The 16396-nt window shown below is 39.3% G+C and overlaps 1 protein-coding gene across 1 annotated transcript in view; it reads left to right on the forward strand.

The window, feature by feature from the left end:
- tafa3a (TAFA chemokine like family member 3a) overlaps positions 1-16396 on the forward strand; it is a 78233-nt gene that overhangs the window by 30659 nt on the left and 31178 nt on the right. The gene's annotated exons all lie outside the window — the stretch shown is intronic.

Genomic DNA, 16396 nt, shown 5'->3' on the forward strand with positions numbered 1-16396 from the left:
CATCGGTTGGGCCAATCAGGCCTTTCCCCTAAAGCACGACCCAATCTGCGTCCCAGGGCTGTCTGTAATCCGACGGGCTTACTTTACAAAAGATCACACGTATAGCGGTGGTGCTCCTCTGTGGCCGCCAACGCCAACAGGAAGGATAGACACTAATACGGAACGCGTTTGGAGAGTAGTGGTGTGAGGACTTAGTGATAGGACTTAGGAGGCCTAAGTGGACGACGCCTGCTTTTTTTTTTGTATAATAGCTCTCCCTCCCCTCCTCTCCATACATACAGTATGTGCGTGCCACATCCCCGAGGGTGGGGCGCTGAAATATGGGTAACACTAAGTGGAAAAGAGTGTTAAGCATGGTTAAAAGGGATAGAGGGGATAGGGAACAGGAAAAGAGTGGAAATTGGTTTCGGCAGCCCGGCACAGTGTTGTTCACAGACAGTGGTAGTGCAGCGTAAGGTAAAATCTTAATCATCACCGGAGAATGTTGTTTGTGCTCTTGCCGTTTCTTAGATGACATGGTTAACATTGTAGTAACTCCTGTGTTGACTCGGGTTTTCATAAATGTTGCAGCCATGGCTCAGGGGACCAGTGCAATCATTGCTGTTCATCAGTGCAGCATAACTGCTTACAGTGGAAGTTAGTGTATCTTTTTTTAGCTTACAATCAATGCTAATGGAGCCTTCCAGACTGAATACTTTCATAAAACAACATGTTAAGCGGTGTTTAGGGACAACAGAACAATGTCTGGATTGCTTATGCATGCGCCCAAAATAGTTTAAGAGCATAATTCATGTCAACAACTTGAGCACATTTCTGAAGGCTGCTTGACAAGCTGGTGATCACAAAGACATATTTTATGAAACAGAATGTATCTTGTTCCTGTGAGGGGACTATCTGAGGCAAAGCACCTTTAGGATTCCTCATATTTCTGGGTCAGATAGCATCCATAAATCTTTCTTATTGAAAATGTCATTTTTGCCCCACCTCATTCAAAAAGTAAAAAATAAAAGTGAAGGAAAGAACACAACACAGAGGAGAAAATGAAAGGAAGACTGTCTAGACACATGTTCTGGAGAGACAAATAATTGAGGCCTTCTGTCCTTGATCTGGAGATTAAATTTTCATTTACGGAATAAAGTATAAAGCTGCAGAAAAAAGCCTTTCAAAGGGTCTCGGCGAAAGTGATAACACAGCACATATCAACATACACCTGACGTTAGGTGGAATGCCATTATAATATGTGCTGTGCTATCGTTTCAGGCCAAACGCAATGAAAGCAGTTTTCAACCTTGGGGCCTTGAGCTCGCCTCGCAGGCTGACAACCCACACCGCCAATTATTTCACCACCATGTCAAGGTTGCACACTTTTCACATTTTGAGTACCACCACACGCTAATGTCTGCAGATGAAGCTGCCAGAATTCAGCAACATAGTATTTAATCACCTTAATGTTTGAAATCATACTTTTATGTCTTGGTCTGTTTTGCACGTAATACTTTCAAGTACATTTCCTTTGTAAAGTGTTGTCGAACCCTTTCTGAGCCGTATGGATTACACCAAGATGGTGATCAGTGAGCAGACAGCAGATAATTAAGTGTTGCTTAGGCGTCCGAGTTGCTTATGCCTCCGAATACAGTTTCATATTTCAGTAATCCTGTATGACCTGGGCCCCTGGAGACCAAGCATTGTTGGCTTGGACGCACAAAGCTGCTCACTTATAAATAGAATGATATAATAGATTCCATTAACAGATCATTTGACACTGTAATTAAAAACAGCTCGCAGTGATGAATTAATCAATTCCCCCGAGTGGTTTTGCAAGATAGGCAGATTCTCTCACCCCGGAGAGAGGGAGGAGAAGGTGTGCACGGTTTTTATATATACTTGACGGGGACTGTGATTCCTGTGGTGCAACAGCTGAATGAAAAGGGTGAGACAAAGTACTGTACAAAAGAAAAAGTCAGGCAGGAGAGTCAGGGCGCATAGCTTGTATGCACAGGTGAGTGCACACAGCTGGTTGCTATGGGTGTAGTTTAAAAAAAAAGGCCCCAGTCAAATAAATAGAATTAAATATATTTGTTTACAACAGTTGGCTGATATATATATTTTTATAGTAGAGGAATGGTGCAAAATATGGGAAGGAAATCTACAGACAGGTCAACCAAATTACACATTTAGGTGCTGTATTCGTCCACGTCCCACTGCCACCCACATAAGCGCATGCTCCACACTACACATCCTGCACCATGTGGCTGACCCCCAGGCTCTTCCCACTCGCCTGCACCATTGGCATGTTAACACACTGACATGCTCACAGAGGTAGTCATTATCACTACATGTGAGCCGCAGGTTACCTGTGGACTCAAACTCATCACTCTGCGGTTTTGGGTTGATATTAAAAAGGTCAATTTTGACTTGGAGCATGGGTTGACTTTTATGGTTCTCTGTCCCTAACCTGACCCAAACCCAGAGTCTGTGGTTTTAAAGTATTGTGGTTTGAACACCAACTTTTAACGTTAGACTGTATTAGGGATACTGTCACGTGATAAGTAATACAGTTAGCACAAATGCAACTATACATAAGACAATTTATGGATTTCAGTGAAATCTGTAATCATATGCTGTGACGCATTATCAAGAAGACACAGCATAAGCAGCATCCTGGCTCATCTGACTGCAGGTGAAACAAAATAAACAGTAAACTCTATTCCCAATTGCAATTGTCTAAGCACTCACCAACAATGTGGCCTCATTTATACTTGAAATTAGCTTGCATAAATAGGCTGAATTGTGCCCAGAAAAACACAAACACACTCCCCGCCAGAGAGGCACAGAAGAGCCCAACAGAACAACATCTTTTGAAGGAACTCTATAAAGGGAATTAAGCATGCCTGTCAAGAAATTAAACTGGCTCTGGTTTGAAAAGGGATTATTTTAGCTCCCTCTCTTCTGCCTCTCCATTTCTTCCCCCAAAATACACGGGGCATTGCCAAGAGACACTGCAGTCTACACTGCAGATCTGTCTGCCATGGAGGTAAACCTCAACCAGTCTGTTAACACTGAGTATTGTCTAGAAAAGAAAGAAAAAACCTACAAATGTATTGTTGACATTCAGAATACGAATACGTGCTTGAGCTTATGATAAACCAGTTTATATCTTTTTAGTATAACACTTTTTCTTATTTTCTTCGAAGACTGTTTTGATTATACCTGTTAAGCCAGAGCTAGGATTAGCATATTCCTGATTTTCAACTGGACTGGCAATGAAATATTGAGTCTGTTGCACACGACTGATAACATGATCAGAAACACAGAACACTATTGCTGGCAGTTTGAATTAATTAACTGCCTTCCAAAGAAAGCAAGAGAAACACAGTTTATAAAAAAATAAATAAATACAAAGCTCTCATGCATCAGTTACGAGTTTTTACCAAAAACTGAGCTAAACCAAAAGCCTTGCATGGAAAGTAAAGTGCGTAATTTAAAAGCTGCCAACAGTTGTTAACACAATCATGTATATTTTATGTTAAGAATTTATCAATATTATAATCAAATGTCAGAAATGCTATCCAATATCAATAGAGATAGTTTTGGGGGTTCGAACTGTGTTAGGCTCTCTGTACTGGTTTAGATATTTGACTGCTTCCTCCAACCTGACCTTGGCTTCATTTTATGATGTCATATTGAACATTTTGAGGCAATCCTATCCACTGTAAGTGGGGGAAAAAAATGCTTCATTCTCAATTGGTGGAATGTGGATTCAGCTACATAATAAATGATTATGCAAAATAAACAGGAATTTTGAAAAATGGATCTTGAATTAAACTGGTAGCAGACACACTCACCTATACTTTATAGTCTTGTGTATACAGTCAGACGATCATATAAACTCTCATATAAAATTTCTCCTGTTCCTGTTTCATCTCTTCATTGTATTCTGTCAGTAAGTAATTATTACCTGCCTTAATTATTTCCTGAGCATACCGTTCTGTACATCTGCACATGTAATGTTACCGCAATATAAAAATGACAAACCCCCCAACAGAGTCAAAAAACTGAAATGTGGAAAGCAGCAAATTTCTATTGTTTGTTCATGATCATGTCAGGAGAATAAAGTCTTGCAGCATTGTATGGAGTCAAACTAAAGCAATAAATTGCTCTCAGAATTAGCTTGTCCAAACATGTCAGACGACTCAGTTAGACATCCAATTACAGCCACTGCTCTCCCAGGGTCGTTTATTAACTACTCTCTTATGAAAAATGAATCCAAACATTCTGCAAATCCTCAATGGACTGGCAGGGGGTCGGGTTGACGTTTAATCCCATCTGAAAAGGTTCCTTCGTATATATACGGCGCCAGTCACGACAGTGTGTGTGGAACCCTCTCTGGCAGCTTAGAGGAAGAATTAGATAAGTGGCAGTTGCGTGAAAACATGCAATAGACCGTGTCTCAGTGTATTTCTGCTTAGTTGTCATAACTGTCAGTGAAAGCCTCTCATTGTACATCATAGTACATGAAATATCCATCTGAACTGCAGCCATCCCTTTCGCTGCTTGCTTCCCCCTGCCAGACAGTGATTAGATCAGTTTAGCTCAGTGGCACTGTGCCCAAATGCTGCAAGAGATGCAAATTTTGCTTATCTTTAGTGGCATGCTCGCCCTTGTAGTTTTTTTTTCTGCCTGCATTTTGTCATCTGGAGTTGAGTTCTTCATGGGTGAATCACTTGCATAGACAGTGTTTTGCCATGCGCAGATTAAGCATCCTTGTTCTCTTTCATGCCGTGTGATTGGGTTGGTCTTTATGCTTGCTCTTCCACGTTCCCATGCGCTGTGCTGCACGTTTATTATTTATGAATGCATGCAAAGGTACTTCTGCTGAAGCAAATGGAACGGGGACCCTGCCTTGCTCCAGTGTAAATAATGCATTTGGCGCGAACTTGCAGGAGGTATTGGTGGACGACTTTAAGATGGTTTGAGCACAGTGTTGTCTTGGAGCTCCGCAAATAACTGGCCCATGTCCCAGCATGTTGCCCTTTAGAGTCTCTGGCGCATACTCTGCTGTCCTAAAGCGGAGCTAATGAGGTGCAGTCCAGTAGTTCCAAGTATATATTTGTTTTGACCTAACACTGATTATAATGCAGAACAGAGAGTCCAGCAGCAGCAGAAGTGACATGGAGACTTAACAATTAGTTGCTATGACTGGTAAGGTTGGCTTGTTTTCCTAGAAAGCTCTTCTGTACCACAACTTGGTCTTGATCAAAGCACTATACAAAAAAATGTGGCCTCTGAAAAAAGATGTTCTGCTCCCAAGTCTGAACAATCAAGATGCTTAACAATGACCCAACACTGATTGAATTGTTAGTGAATCATTAGCAACAGGTCTGCATTAATGTAGATGATCGCCCCAGTCCCATTCACTCTGCCTTCAATAAGACATTATTGGAATCTTAATTATTTTTTTGCAGGGGTGCCATCATGAGGCTGTCCCTCTTCTGAGAGACTGACAGCAATCAATTGCATGTTGGTGTAGAATATAAAAGTTCCAGTAAACTACTCAAATAGAGTAGTAAAAGTTTGCTTCTACCGGATCTGAACGTCATGGAGCTGCAACCACTACCTCTTATGCTGTATACAAATTTGCCCTTGTGGGACATGTATTAAAAACCTTGAACCTTGAACCTTGAACCTTGGATTCAGTGTTGTACGGGATCCAAAGCGGTTGGTTAGAGAAAAAGGAAAGGGTTAATTGGACATTAGACTTCAAAAATAGTTGAGGCTAAAATGACTTCTTAGAATGAGTCACACCCTAACCGGACCTGAACTAACTAAAAACAAATTAGGGCAATAAGAATTCCTGTTCAGTTAAAACCGCTCCTGTTGCAGGATCAGACAACACATTTTCTGCCCTTTTAAGATGATCACTGTGTCATATCAGGTGACCAAATAGTCATACATTGTTGCAGGGACTTAGTGGAGAGACCAAAAGTTAGACCCGTCCTTCCTTCCGTCTTTGCACACTTTGTATATAGGTTATATCTAAGTGATCCATAATGTGCCATAGTGTTTAATCAGACTATTGAGGGAAAGTGACACCTGGAGTTTATTTATTTATTTGTTTATTGAACAGGGACAATGTACAGCACATAAGCAGTACCAGATTTAGCTATAAGCTAATTTTCATCTGTAGTCCCTGGGCAGGAAACAGAGTATTACATCTCTGTCAAGATGGGAAACTGAGTTACAGATGTAATTCATTCTCCTGAACCCAGGTTGATCGTTAAAATGTCACTGGTTTCTCAAGTAGAATTAAACATTGTTCCTCTTTCGATTCCTATGTTTAACGTTGGACACATGGATGTTAAAGTGGTCAAACAAGGCAAATATTAGTTTTTAAAAATTAAGAAAAAGTTGACCTGAGATGCTCCAGTCTCCATTTTAATTATATTTGATAAATTACTTACAGATATAATCCATAATTTCATTAACATTATCACCAGTAGACCAAACTAGGACTTCAAAGGCCTTTGGGGAGTTTGTTCTCAATAAAACTGGCCCTGGCTTGCAGTTGCCAGCCATTGCTGAACAACGTTCACTGACTATAAGTACATACAATTGCATTTTCAAAACTAATGATACAGAAGGCAGTGCATTACGGGTTATGGCAATCTTGACAGAGAGGTTAAAGCAGACTGCAGGGAGCAATCAGGACAGCACTTTGTGGCTTGTGGAGATGAACTTCAGCTTTATGTGGAAGGAGGAAATGAAAGAAGGGTGTTAGAAATGTCTCCCATTTCACCTGCTCCTGAAACAGGTTGAAGAGGTACCTGTACACACAGAGATTGTTGGTCTGCTGGTTTAGTGCTGTTAGCCATTTTTACTTTGGCTTCATTTCTGAATAGTTTTTATCTGCTCACTCAGTCGTTGGAGCTTAATTGTATGTGCATATGGACCTGAGTGAACGCTGTTTATTCTAGAGTGACTTATATTGCTTTAAAGCAGCAGAATCATTTTCTGCTTCGGCAGACACATTGTTGGATGAAATGTGGAAATAAAGCTCGAAGATCCACTTAGCATTACTTTGATCTCATTACAGCTTATGTCTGGCTAATGCATTCAGTTTATGTCAAAATGCTTTTCACGGTTTTGAATATTAATTTAAGTCAAAAGTACACACGGCACACACAGTCCATAGCAACATTTTGTGACAGACTCGATATCAGACATGACAACGAAGGATACTACCGATTAGGTACATTTTTCAGATGCAAATTACTCAAAAGATCATACAATTTCTATGCAATCAAGACAGCATTTATCATCATAATCTGGTTTATGAATTCTCACTGTGTTTTAGGTTTGGCATGTTATTATTCTTTGTCAGCTCTGTCAGTGTTTGTGAGACAGATCCTCACTCATATAATGCTTTAAATTAGAACTCAAACAATCAGAAACCACAACATAGTTTGCTGTATGTAGCAGGTTAACAACTGGAGCAATTTGGTTTACAATGAATATCAGACTGCTTCTATTCTCAAAGAAGAGCCTTTTTAATATTTATATTTCTGACAAGCTATTTGTTGACAATCAGAAAATGTATGGGTAACAGTTGTTTATTCAGAGTAAATAAATGTACACGACACATTAGGATGTTGTGTAGAATAGATGTCGCACATTTCTGTAAATCATTCTGAATGACTTCTTTTAAATATGAATGTGACTGTACACAGTATGCCACGATTTATTTCCCTTTTGAATTTTCACCCCAACCTGCGATGCTTGGATGGAGACGTACAGTGTGCATAATGCAGTTTAGTGTTACATTTGCATAAAATGTGACCGAATGGGAAAAACAAAGCAGATTTTTACGCTAGCAGCGCTCGCTATTTAACCGAGCGTGGTCAACTCTCCCTCTGCTCCCTGTGTGATGATGCAGTGGGACAGCTATCTGATCCCTGCTGTCCCGTGGAACTAGAACATGCTGTGAGGACACGGGATGAGTCAGAGGCAAGAAGACCTTGCTGAACCACAATAACATAGGAGATGGAGAGATAGAGAGCAACACAACCAGATAGAGGGACCAGCCAAGTGTGTCAGAGGTCTAGAGCTATACACTCACACAACCTCTTGCTTCTGCGCCCAAAGGGAATATTTTTTTCAACAGGTCTAAAGCCTAATATTGGCTTCTGGAACTAAGTACTAGGCCTCCTCTGGTCTGTCACTTCCAAAATAACACCATGCTAAGCCCGGCGGGGTGTAAACTTTGGAGCAGGGCTGCAGTTCTCCTCCCCCTACCCACTAGATTTACTGCTGTTTTTCATAACTCCAATTTTCTCTGTCAGCATTAGAAACGGTGGGAGTCCGCAAGTCATATGGAGTTTGATTGTGGCAAGCTATTGAACCAGAAATAACTAGGAAACTGAAGTTTTAACAAAGCTCTGTCGGTATTTCTTTCTCACTATCTTTGTAACATAAATTCAGTAGCCACAAATTCCCATTCTAAGGAAATAGCCTGAATAGAATTGGCTCTTTGTGCAATGGAAGTCCTGTAGCCATTGTTACACAGTGTGGACTAATACGTGTTCCTACTGTTGCTGTTATCCCTGAGAGCACAGTGGGGTGAGCTCTAATAATTGGTGGAAAAACACACTTTGCCACACTCTTTTTGCTGCATAATATTGGTTGATTGGATGCATTTTGAACCCATTTCCTTCTAAAATGCGATGTGTTTGGTTTCAGAAGTGGGGGGTATAGGGTCAAACTAAATTGGAAAAAATGTAACGCAATTTCCTCTGTAAGTGTTTATATATATTTCTTTAAGAGAATAGTTGCAATATACCTACTGTAAAAAAACAACAACAAAAAAAACATTAGAAGTCAAAAGTAGCCAAAAGTCTTTCCTGCAGTTTGCTTCACTGGCTACATACATCCCCAAGACATCCACGAAGATAGGGATAGCGTGTTTGTTGCCTGGTTTGTGAAATGCAGGTCTAAAAAAGTTCTGGAAGCACCGCAGCTGCTCTGAAATCTTTCTGTGAGTGCGCTCTTTATAATTTAGACCGACTTGGATGTGCTTATAACAACTTTTTGATCATGTCATAACTTCCCTCCGGATTATTCCGGCTGGACAATAAGATCAGATGCATCTACTCAGGGAATTTTCAGTCAGTAAATCAAACCCAATCGATTTTTTGAAAGTGAGTACAAGACAATAAACTAAACATGTAATGTGATATAGGTTGTAGATGGTTGAGTAATGTAAATTATATTTGATTTGGAGTAAATGGGCTGTAGCATGAAAATGACGTGTGGCTCTTCAAGACTGCAAATAATGAGACCCAATTTATAATCGTATTAGCAGAGGAAAATGAATAGATAATATTTTTGTCTCTCCTCTCTTTATATAACAAACCTATAACACATTTTAATTGTATGTCAGTTAATTTAGAATCTCTAATATTTGTTACGCCTCCTTCCATGCTGTTTTATTTACATACTTACATCATCCCATACTTGACTGCCAAATGAGCCATATGCTGCAGTGTTAATTGTGCATTTGATTACATCCCATGCACTATTCCCTAAGAAGTCCTAATTCTGTCAGGTAATCAGTCCTGCTGAGTTAAAGCTGTTGCTGACAGGCTGTCTGATGTTCATCTTGTAATGTGACTTTCCCATGGCATTCGGTTGTGTAATGTGCAAATGTTTCTCTTGTTTCAAGTTATCGGCCGGATTGCAAGGGATTTGCGGGTACGAAAACACGCTGTGGGCAAATTCTATCACTTTATGGAAATGGAGTTCCCTCAATCCCTTCATCTCAGGATTTAAGCAGCTCATCTCGTCATTACAATCCTTTTGTGAAACAGTCTTTCCAACAGCATTTTGAAATGGCGACTCTTCTTCCAAGTCACTTCTACCTTATTACGTTATCATATGAAGAAAAATTATAGAAAACAAGAAACAGGTACGTGGACTCACCAGAATAAATATCAACACAATGACTCATTTTATGTTAAATATCACCAGGAGCCTGAGAACAGCAGTTCATTCTAGACTCTCTCTGATCTATATACTATTAGGATGACATTGGCATTGTGTCTTTATGATTTGTACTTTAACCGAGACATTATTTCTGCTAAAACAAAACAAAAAAAAATGTCAAAAAGCGTGTGTTTTATGTCTGCGTACTTCTTGTTCATGTGCAATGGATTTAATGTTGCTGTCATAAACTAAAATGAAGTAATGCATAGTTTGTTTTGATGTACTATTTTACTGAACCACTCAATAATAAATCATTTGTAACGTATGCTCTAACACCAATATACTGTAGAACCCTTATTATATACACATTTCCTGATGTGCCTTTCTTTGACACCGGTGGTGTATTGATTCCATAAGCTGTAGCAGGTCAACCACAAGGTCAATGAACAGATGGAATACACGATCGCTGGTGTATGACACACATGTCTGTTTATCACTGGTTTTTCATAAAACTGGAGTTCCCTGTGGAGTTATTTTATTCCTTCATTAATTATTTCATTCAAGTAAATGTATTTCCTGTATATTGTTAACTTATTAACTTATTAACATCTATTCACACTTTCATAATAATAATAATCATATATTTTTATTATTATTATGAAAATTTTTTAAACTCAGAACTCCCTGTTTATAGTTATCATCATTAGTGAATATTTAATGCTTTACACTCTTTTAAATAATTGTAAATCAAATATATTTGGATTTTGTCCAGATTGAACAAGACATTTTAAGACGTCACCTTGGACTCTGGGAAAGCGCGATGGACCTCTAGGGAGTAAACCATAAATCAAATGAATGGGACAATAATGGGCAGATGAATTGATTATGAAAGCTATCATTAGCTGCTGCCTTACTTAAAACCTCATATATTCTCCATTACCTGTCGCCATGTAAAGGAGTATTGCTGTATAAATCATCGAAGGAATAAGATTTGGTTTTAGATTCCCAACCTGCTCCATTAACCTCTGCTTGTAGGTCAGTCATTATGTATACTCGCGCAGCCAAACATTTTTATTAAACCCACCGTACTTTTAAGATCCCAAATAATCGGGCTTAGTTGTGTATCAAATCTGTGTAAAAACATGCAAAACACATCTGGATTTAATCCGACTTGGAATTTACCTTGGTATTGCAGGGTATAACAATCAGAAAAATAAGATAAATTATTGAAAAAGTCAAGAAACATCAATAAAAAAAGATATACAGTATATTGAATGAGTTCTTATATATTGATGGAATGATACGAATAAAAAAATAAGGATTCTTGGATATAAATATTTCACTCTTTGCTACAACAAAAGAGCTGTTACAGAATATCAAGTATGTGATACTGCCAGACAGTGTGAAATGAGATGTTTTTGACAATGATAAAGGTAAACAAAATTTTACCTTTTGTGTAAACAAAATGGGAAAACTGTCATATAACGTAAACAATATAAAGAGTGTTACATCACTGGAGATTATACTTAACAGTATTAAACTGATGTACTATGCTTCAGAACACTACATGTCCTCTCTGTCAGTGTAATAGGTGTTTATGTAACTGAAGGAAGGCATGGCCCCGGGGCAAAATGGCCACTACACAAGCAAAGGTGTGTCATACCTAGAGAAGAGGTAAACAAAAACAACTAACATAAACAATAAAATTGGTTGTGTTTTTCCCTCCTCAAGCTTCCACTCTGTGTGTAAGCTGTAAACACGCTCCTCTGTCATAGCACTCCCATTTACTTTCTGGGGCCTGTTTCAGGTAGCTGGTTTTGAGGCAACCCGGAGTTTGTTCGCTCTGAGTTGGTGGAAACTCTGGGTTTTCCGTTTCAGGTAGCAGGTTCAATGCAACCGAGAGTCAGTTACTGCGGCAATACGCCGTGGGTCTAACCTGCTGGATAGGTGGTTAGACCTACCCTGAGTTTGTTTTCACTTTACGCTGCAGCTCCGACTGAAGAAGGAGTGTCACTGTCACACGCGTCCCTGTACAGTTTGAAGCAAAATCACTCCACAGAAATCTCCATCGGGATGTTTTTATCATTTCCTGATGATTTTACGTTTGACCGATCATTTATCTGATCAGTAGCCTTGTTCTCAGCCCTCGGTCCGTTCATATAGGCGGCCACCTTACACATCGTGACATGCTCTACATTCAGATTAATAAACATATTTGTATTGTATGCTTTTTAACGTCTGTGCCACTGAACAGATTTATGTCAGGTGGATTCATGTAACGCTGCGGCTGCACGCGATTGTTACTGTTCACTTGTGCGATCCTAAAGTCACAGACGAGCCCTTTTATATTCATATTATAGCCTAATATGAATATAAAAATTATATAAATAATTATATAATAATTTAAACTGTGATCACTTGAGGAAAATGGATCTGATAATAAATCAATCAGGCTCTTCAATGGAAACTGTCACCTTATGTGTCAGACGTTAATGTCTTTCACTCCCCATTTAAAAGAAGCGACAGTCTGTTTACTGCACAGTGGGCTATTAGGCTACAGCTTCCCAAATACAGCGAATATAAAACACTGTCAGAAATGCTGTGCCGCGCCAGCTTTATTACTTTACTGCTGATATGCGTAACTTTTTAAAATAGACTATGGCTTCTCATACGGAAGCGAAATGATTGCTCTGTTTTTTTCTGAATTGCCGAGGAGATTAGATCAGAGTTATGTGACAATATACCCGTTAATTATTCTCCATAGGCTACCATAAACTCATTCGTTAATATTTCTAACTCCAGTGGGAGGAGCGGAGAAGTTTTTTTTTCTTTTTTTGAGAAGTGGAGAAGTGGGAGGATCACGCATTTGTTTCTTCTGTTTCCATGGTGAATCATGTTATCAGCGATCCATTGACGATGGCTTTTATGCACACGCTCCACCCAGAGTGAACACGCTCAGAGTTGATTAACCCAACGCTGATCCACTGTTCTGTAACCGAAAACCCAGAGTTGCTTATCAACCCTGCGCTCTGAGTTAACCAACTCAGAGCGTATGATTAAACCCAGAGTATGTAAAACCAGCTACCTGAAACAGGCCCCTGATGCTTCAAGGCAATGGGTGCTCTGGGGGACATTTGTTGTGTGTGTGTGTGTGTGTGTGTGTGTGTGTGTGTGTGTGTGTGTGTGTGTGTTTGCACACATTTGTCTGTCAATTATGTCTATCTGTTAGGCCATAATCAGAGAGGAGGTTGTTTTAGCCAAGTGTGTAACGTTTTCCATTTTCATTGTCTTAGTTAAGCAACTAAATTACAATTTGGAGCCGATGGTTAGATTTTTCCTGGTGTTGACACTCCTTTTCTTCACAAGCCATTCATTTAAGCTTCTTGTGGTGCAAATATTCCATTTAGCTGTTTTGATGGTCGTTTAGCAGTCAACCAACCTTGTCTCCTGAAATTACATCACTTATGCCACTAATATAAAAATAATGTTCAAGTATTTTTTTAAGAAAACACAACATAATGCACCAATCAGAAATAGAAATGAGGTTGGAGTGGATGAAGTCTGTACAAAGCGGAGGACTTTTTTTTTGTATACTACTGAAACAATATATTATAACATTCAAAATATACTGTAAAGAATGAGTATGTAGTATAAATAAGGATTTCTTTTGATAACTTTAACCAATTTTGTTTAGTTGCATAATCATAATCTTCCAAACATTAGTTGCGCTGTTGTTGCCATGAGATTATATTGGAGGTTGAGTGTTCATAATCATTTCTTCAAAACAAACTGAAGATCTAGAATATAGTGAGGACTAAAGTATTTCTATTTTTCCTTTTTTTTACCCTAGTTTACTCAGCCAATTATCAACTGCACCCAGAACTTACTTGCACAGTTGCACAGGGTGTAATTGTGTCACAACAGGTTAGATAAGATGCGTGGGCACTGCTGTGGATGAAACCAGTGAAAATAACTTTGTAACTTGATAATCACACTTAATGTGCATGTGGAAATCAGACTTAGCATACAATCCCAAATAGCTTTACCCCGATCCGTCCCATTTTCTGATGAGCCACCTGGTCTCAGTGCCATATCCATCAGGTGGAATAATTTTCCTGTTAACCAGCTCCAACAGGCCACCTGAACACGACCAGACGCAAGATGGAAATTGAAGTATTAGATGCTAGATTAGATTAAAATCTTATATGGAGCAAAACTTGGCATTCTGCAACCTGACGCCAACATTTACGAACTATTAGACATTTCAGTTTTATGACATTGAGCAGTATGCGCTCAAATTCCAATTATTGGTGTTCAGCTGTCTGAGCCGTTAGTTTATTATTTTTCTTCCTTGATTGTTATCAATAGCCTAACTGTTACAAACAAACAAATATTACGTTGAACAGACGCTGACATTTTAATGTGAGTTTAATTTAATTACTTTTTAATTTAATTTATTTTTCACGGAAATATTAACAGAAGTAATTAAAGGAGAACAAATTGAAACTGAGGTCTGTCTTAGAAGCAAGTATCGATGTATTTGAAATGTGAAAATCTGGTCTTCATTTGGTCTGGTCTTGGAGACGATAAGTGTTGGTGTTGTGAGAAACTGCATGGAGAACTGGTGAAAATTAGTGTCGGCACTGTGAATTGAACCACTTCAATGTCAGCAGTGTGTTACGCAAGGTCTGCAAGGTCTATAGGCTGTAAGATGTATTTCATTTAATGACTTATACGAGTAAATGTATCTACTGTTTGTTTGTGTTATCTTACATTCAGGCTTTCTGACCAAAATGCATTGTGTATCCCAATACATTTGTTGGAAGCATCTACTTCCTACATTCTTGAAAGAATCTTAAGCTGACATTGTTTCCTTCCATTTTCGCTACAGGTAGCCATTCTTCTTCCTTGCTGTTGTTTGCATGCTGCTACATTTGTCAAAAGGTTACTTCCACCTCAATATCATATTACCGGCTTGCATGGGCATCTTTGTGTGTTTTACTAGATATAAACTAAAAGGCAACTCAAAATTTATAATATTGCTTCATAGGGATTTAAAGGGTGAATTTAGTTCCAGAAATATTATTTTTTTTTATTGGGAAAACCCCTATCTAGCTTTAGAACATGTCAACACATTTGACATGTTGACATAAGTGTCTCAAGATGTGTCTTGGTGCTCGTCCCGAAACTTGATTTCCCAGCAGGGACGGAGGCTTCGAAATATTGGTATAAGTGGGTTGGGTGTATCTTAATTGACAGATGTCTCATCCTATCACAGTCAGCTCTCATGGTTGCCGCTCGTTTGCCTCGCCTCAGGTCCACCCATACTCCTACCCTTCTGCTCGAAAGTTTTAACATTTGGCTCGTCCAGAGGGAAGGGAGCATACACCAAAACTTCACTGCTTCATATGCTCCCTTTAGAAATCTATTGGGGATGTTCCAGACGGTGTCTATGTTTGTGTACAGTCTGTGTGCTTTCATAACATCAACAGGATTGCATCAGCCTGTCTGATACTGTACAGAATTAGAGCCTCCCTTTTAAGATCTCACCCAGTTCTGGCTGCCAGTACAAAGGCAGTCACAACAACACATCTCTACACATACGCAAAGCCTTTTTCAGATAAGCAAGAGTTGATGTCTTTGCATGAAACCAAGCATTTTACTAATTTGAGTGGCTGCACTGGAACCGATGTTCAAAGCGGAGCTGTGATTTGCGATTGGTGTCTCACGAGAGAGGAGGCCGGTTCGGTTGGCAGTAAAATGAGCCTCTGAATGCATTGCTTGTGCTCTCCAGAGGCACCCGGTTGGAAGGAGATGGAGAGCATTACTGGACAACAGCCCTCTGAAAAGTACATGAAGATTACTGAGCCGAGCACATTAAGACAGACCACACACACAGCATTACTCACTTCCCAGGTAGCAGAGAGAGCAAATAGACTTTGTTCTCGCTTTCTCCAGATCTAAATTGGCATTATAAATTGCAATGTGTTTATACAGGGTTGCTTACAAACACTCTAAAGCTTGGTCTCACTCTTTCATGCTGCTAAATCTCATGTAAAGGAGCCACGTAGCCGCTCCATTGTGAATGATTTATTTAGGTAGAAAAAATATCAACCTAGGTGTCTTATAAGGACACATTCTGCCTTCAGATGAGCCGAGACACACATCAAACTCACCTTTCACTGTTCTATAATAGAAGACTGGCACTGATAGGCTATGGTTGCGTTCCGAATCGCATACTCTTTCTTTTTTCTATTCTACATACTACATTCGACGATAAAAATAATCTAGTTAGGATGCAGGCATACTATTGGGACACTTAACTCTCTTATTTCATCATAATAATTGCGCCTTGATCTTGCCTCTTGCTTTTATTTCCGTCGCATCCCCGTTTGTTTTCATATGGAGGCTTTGTCGA

This window comes from Ammodytes marinus (genome assembly GCF_949987685.1).
Source record: "Ammodytes marinus genome assembly, chromosome: 4".
NCBI classification, from domain to species: Eukaryota; Metazoa; Chordata; class Actinopteri; order Uranoscopiformes; family Ammodytidae; genus Ammodytes; species Ammodytes marinus.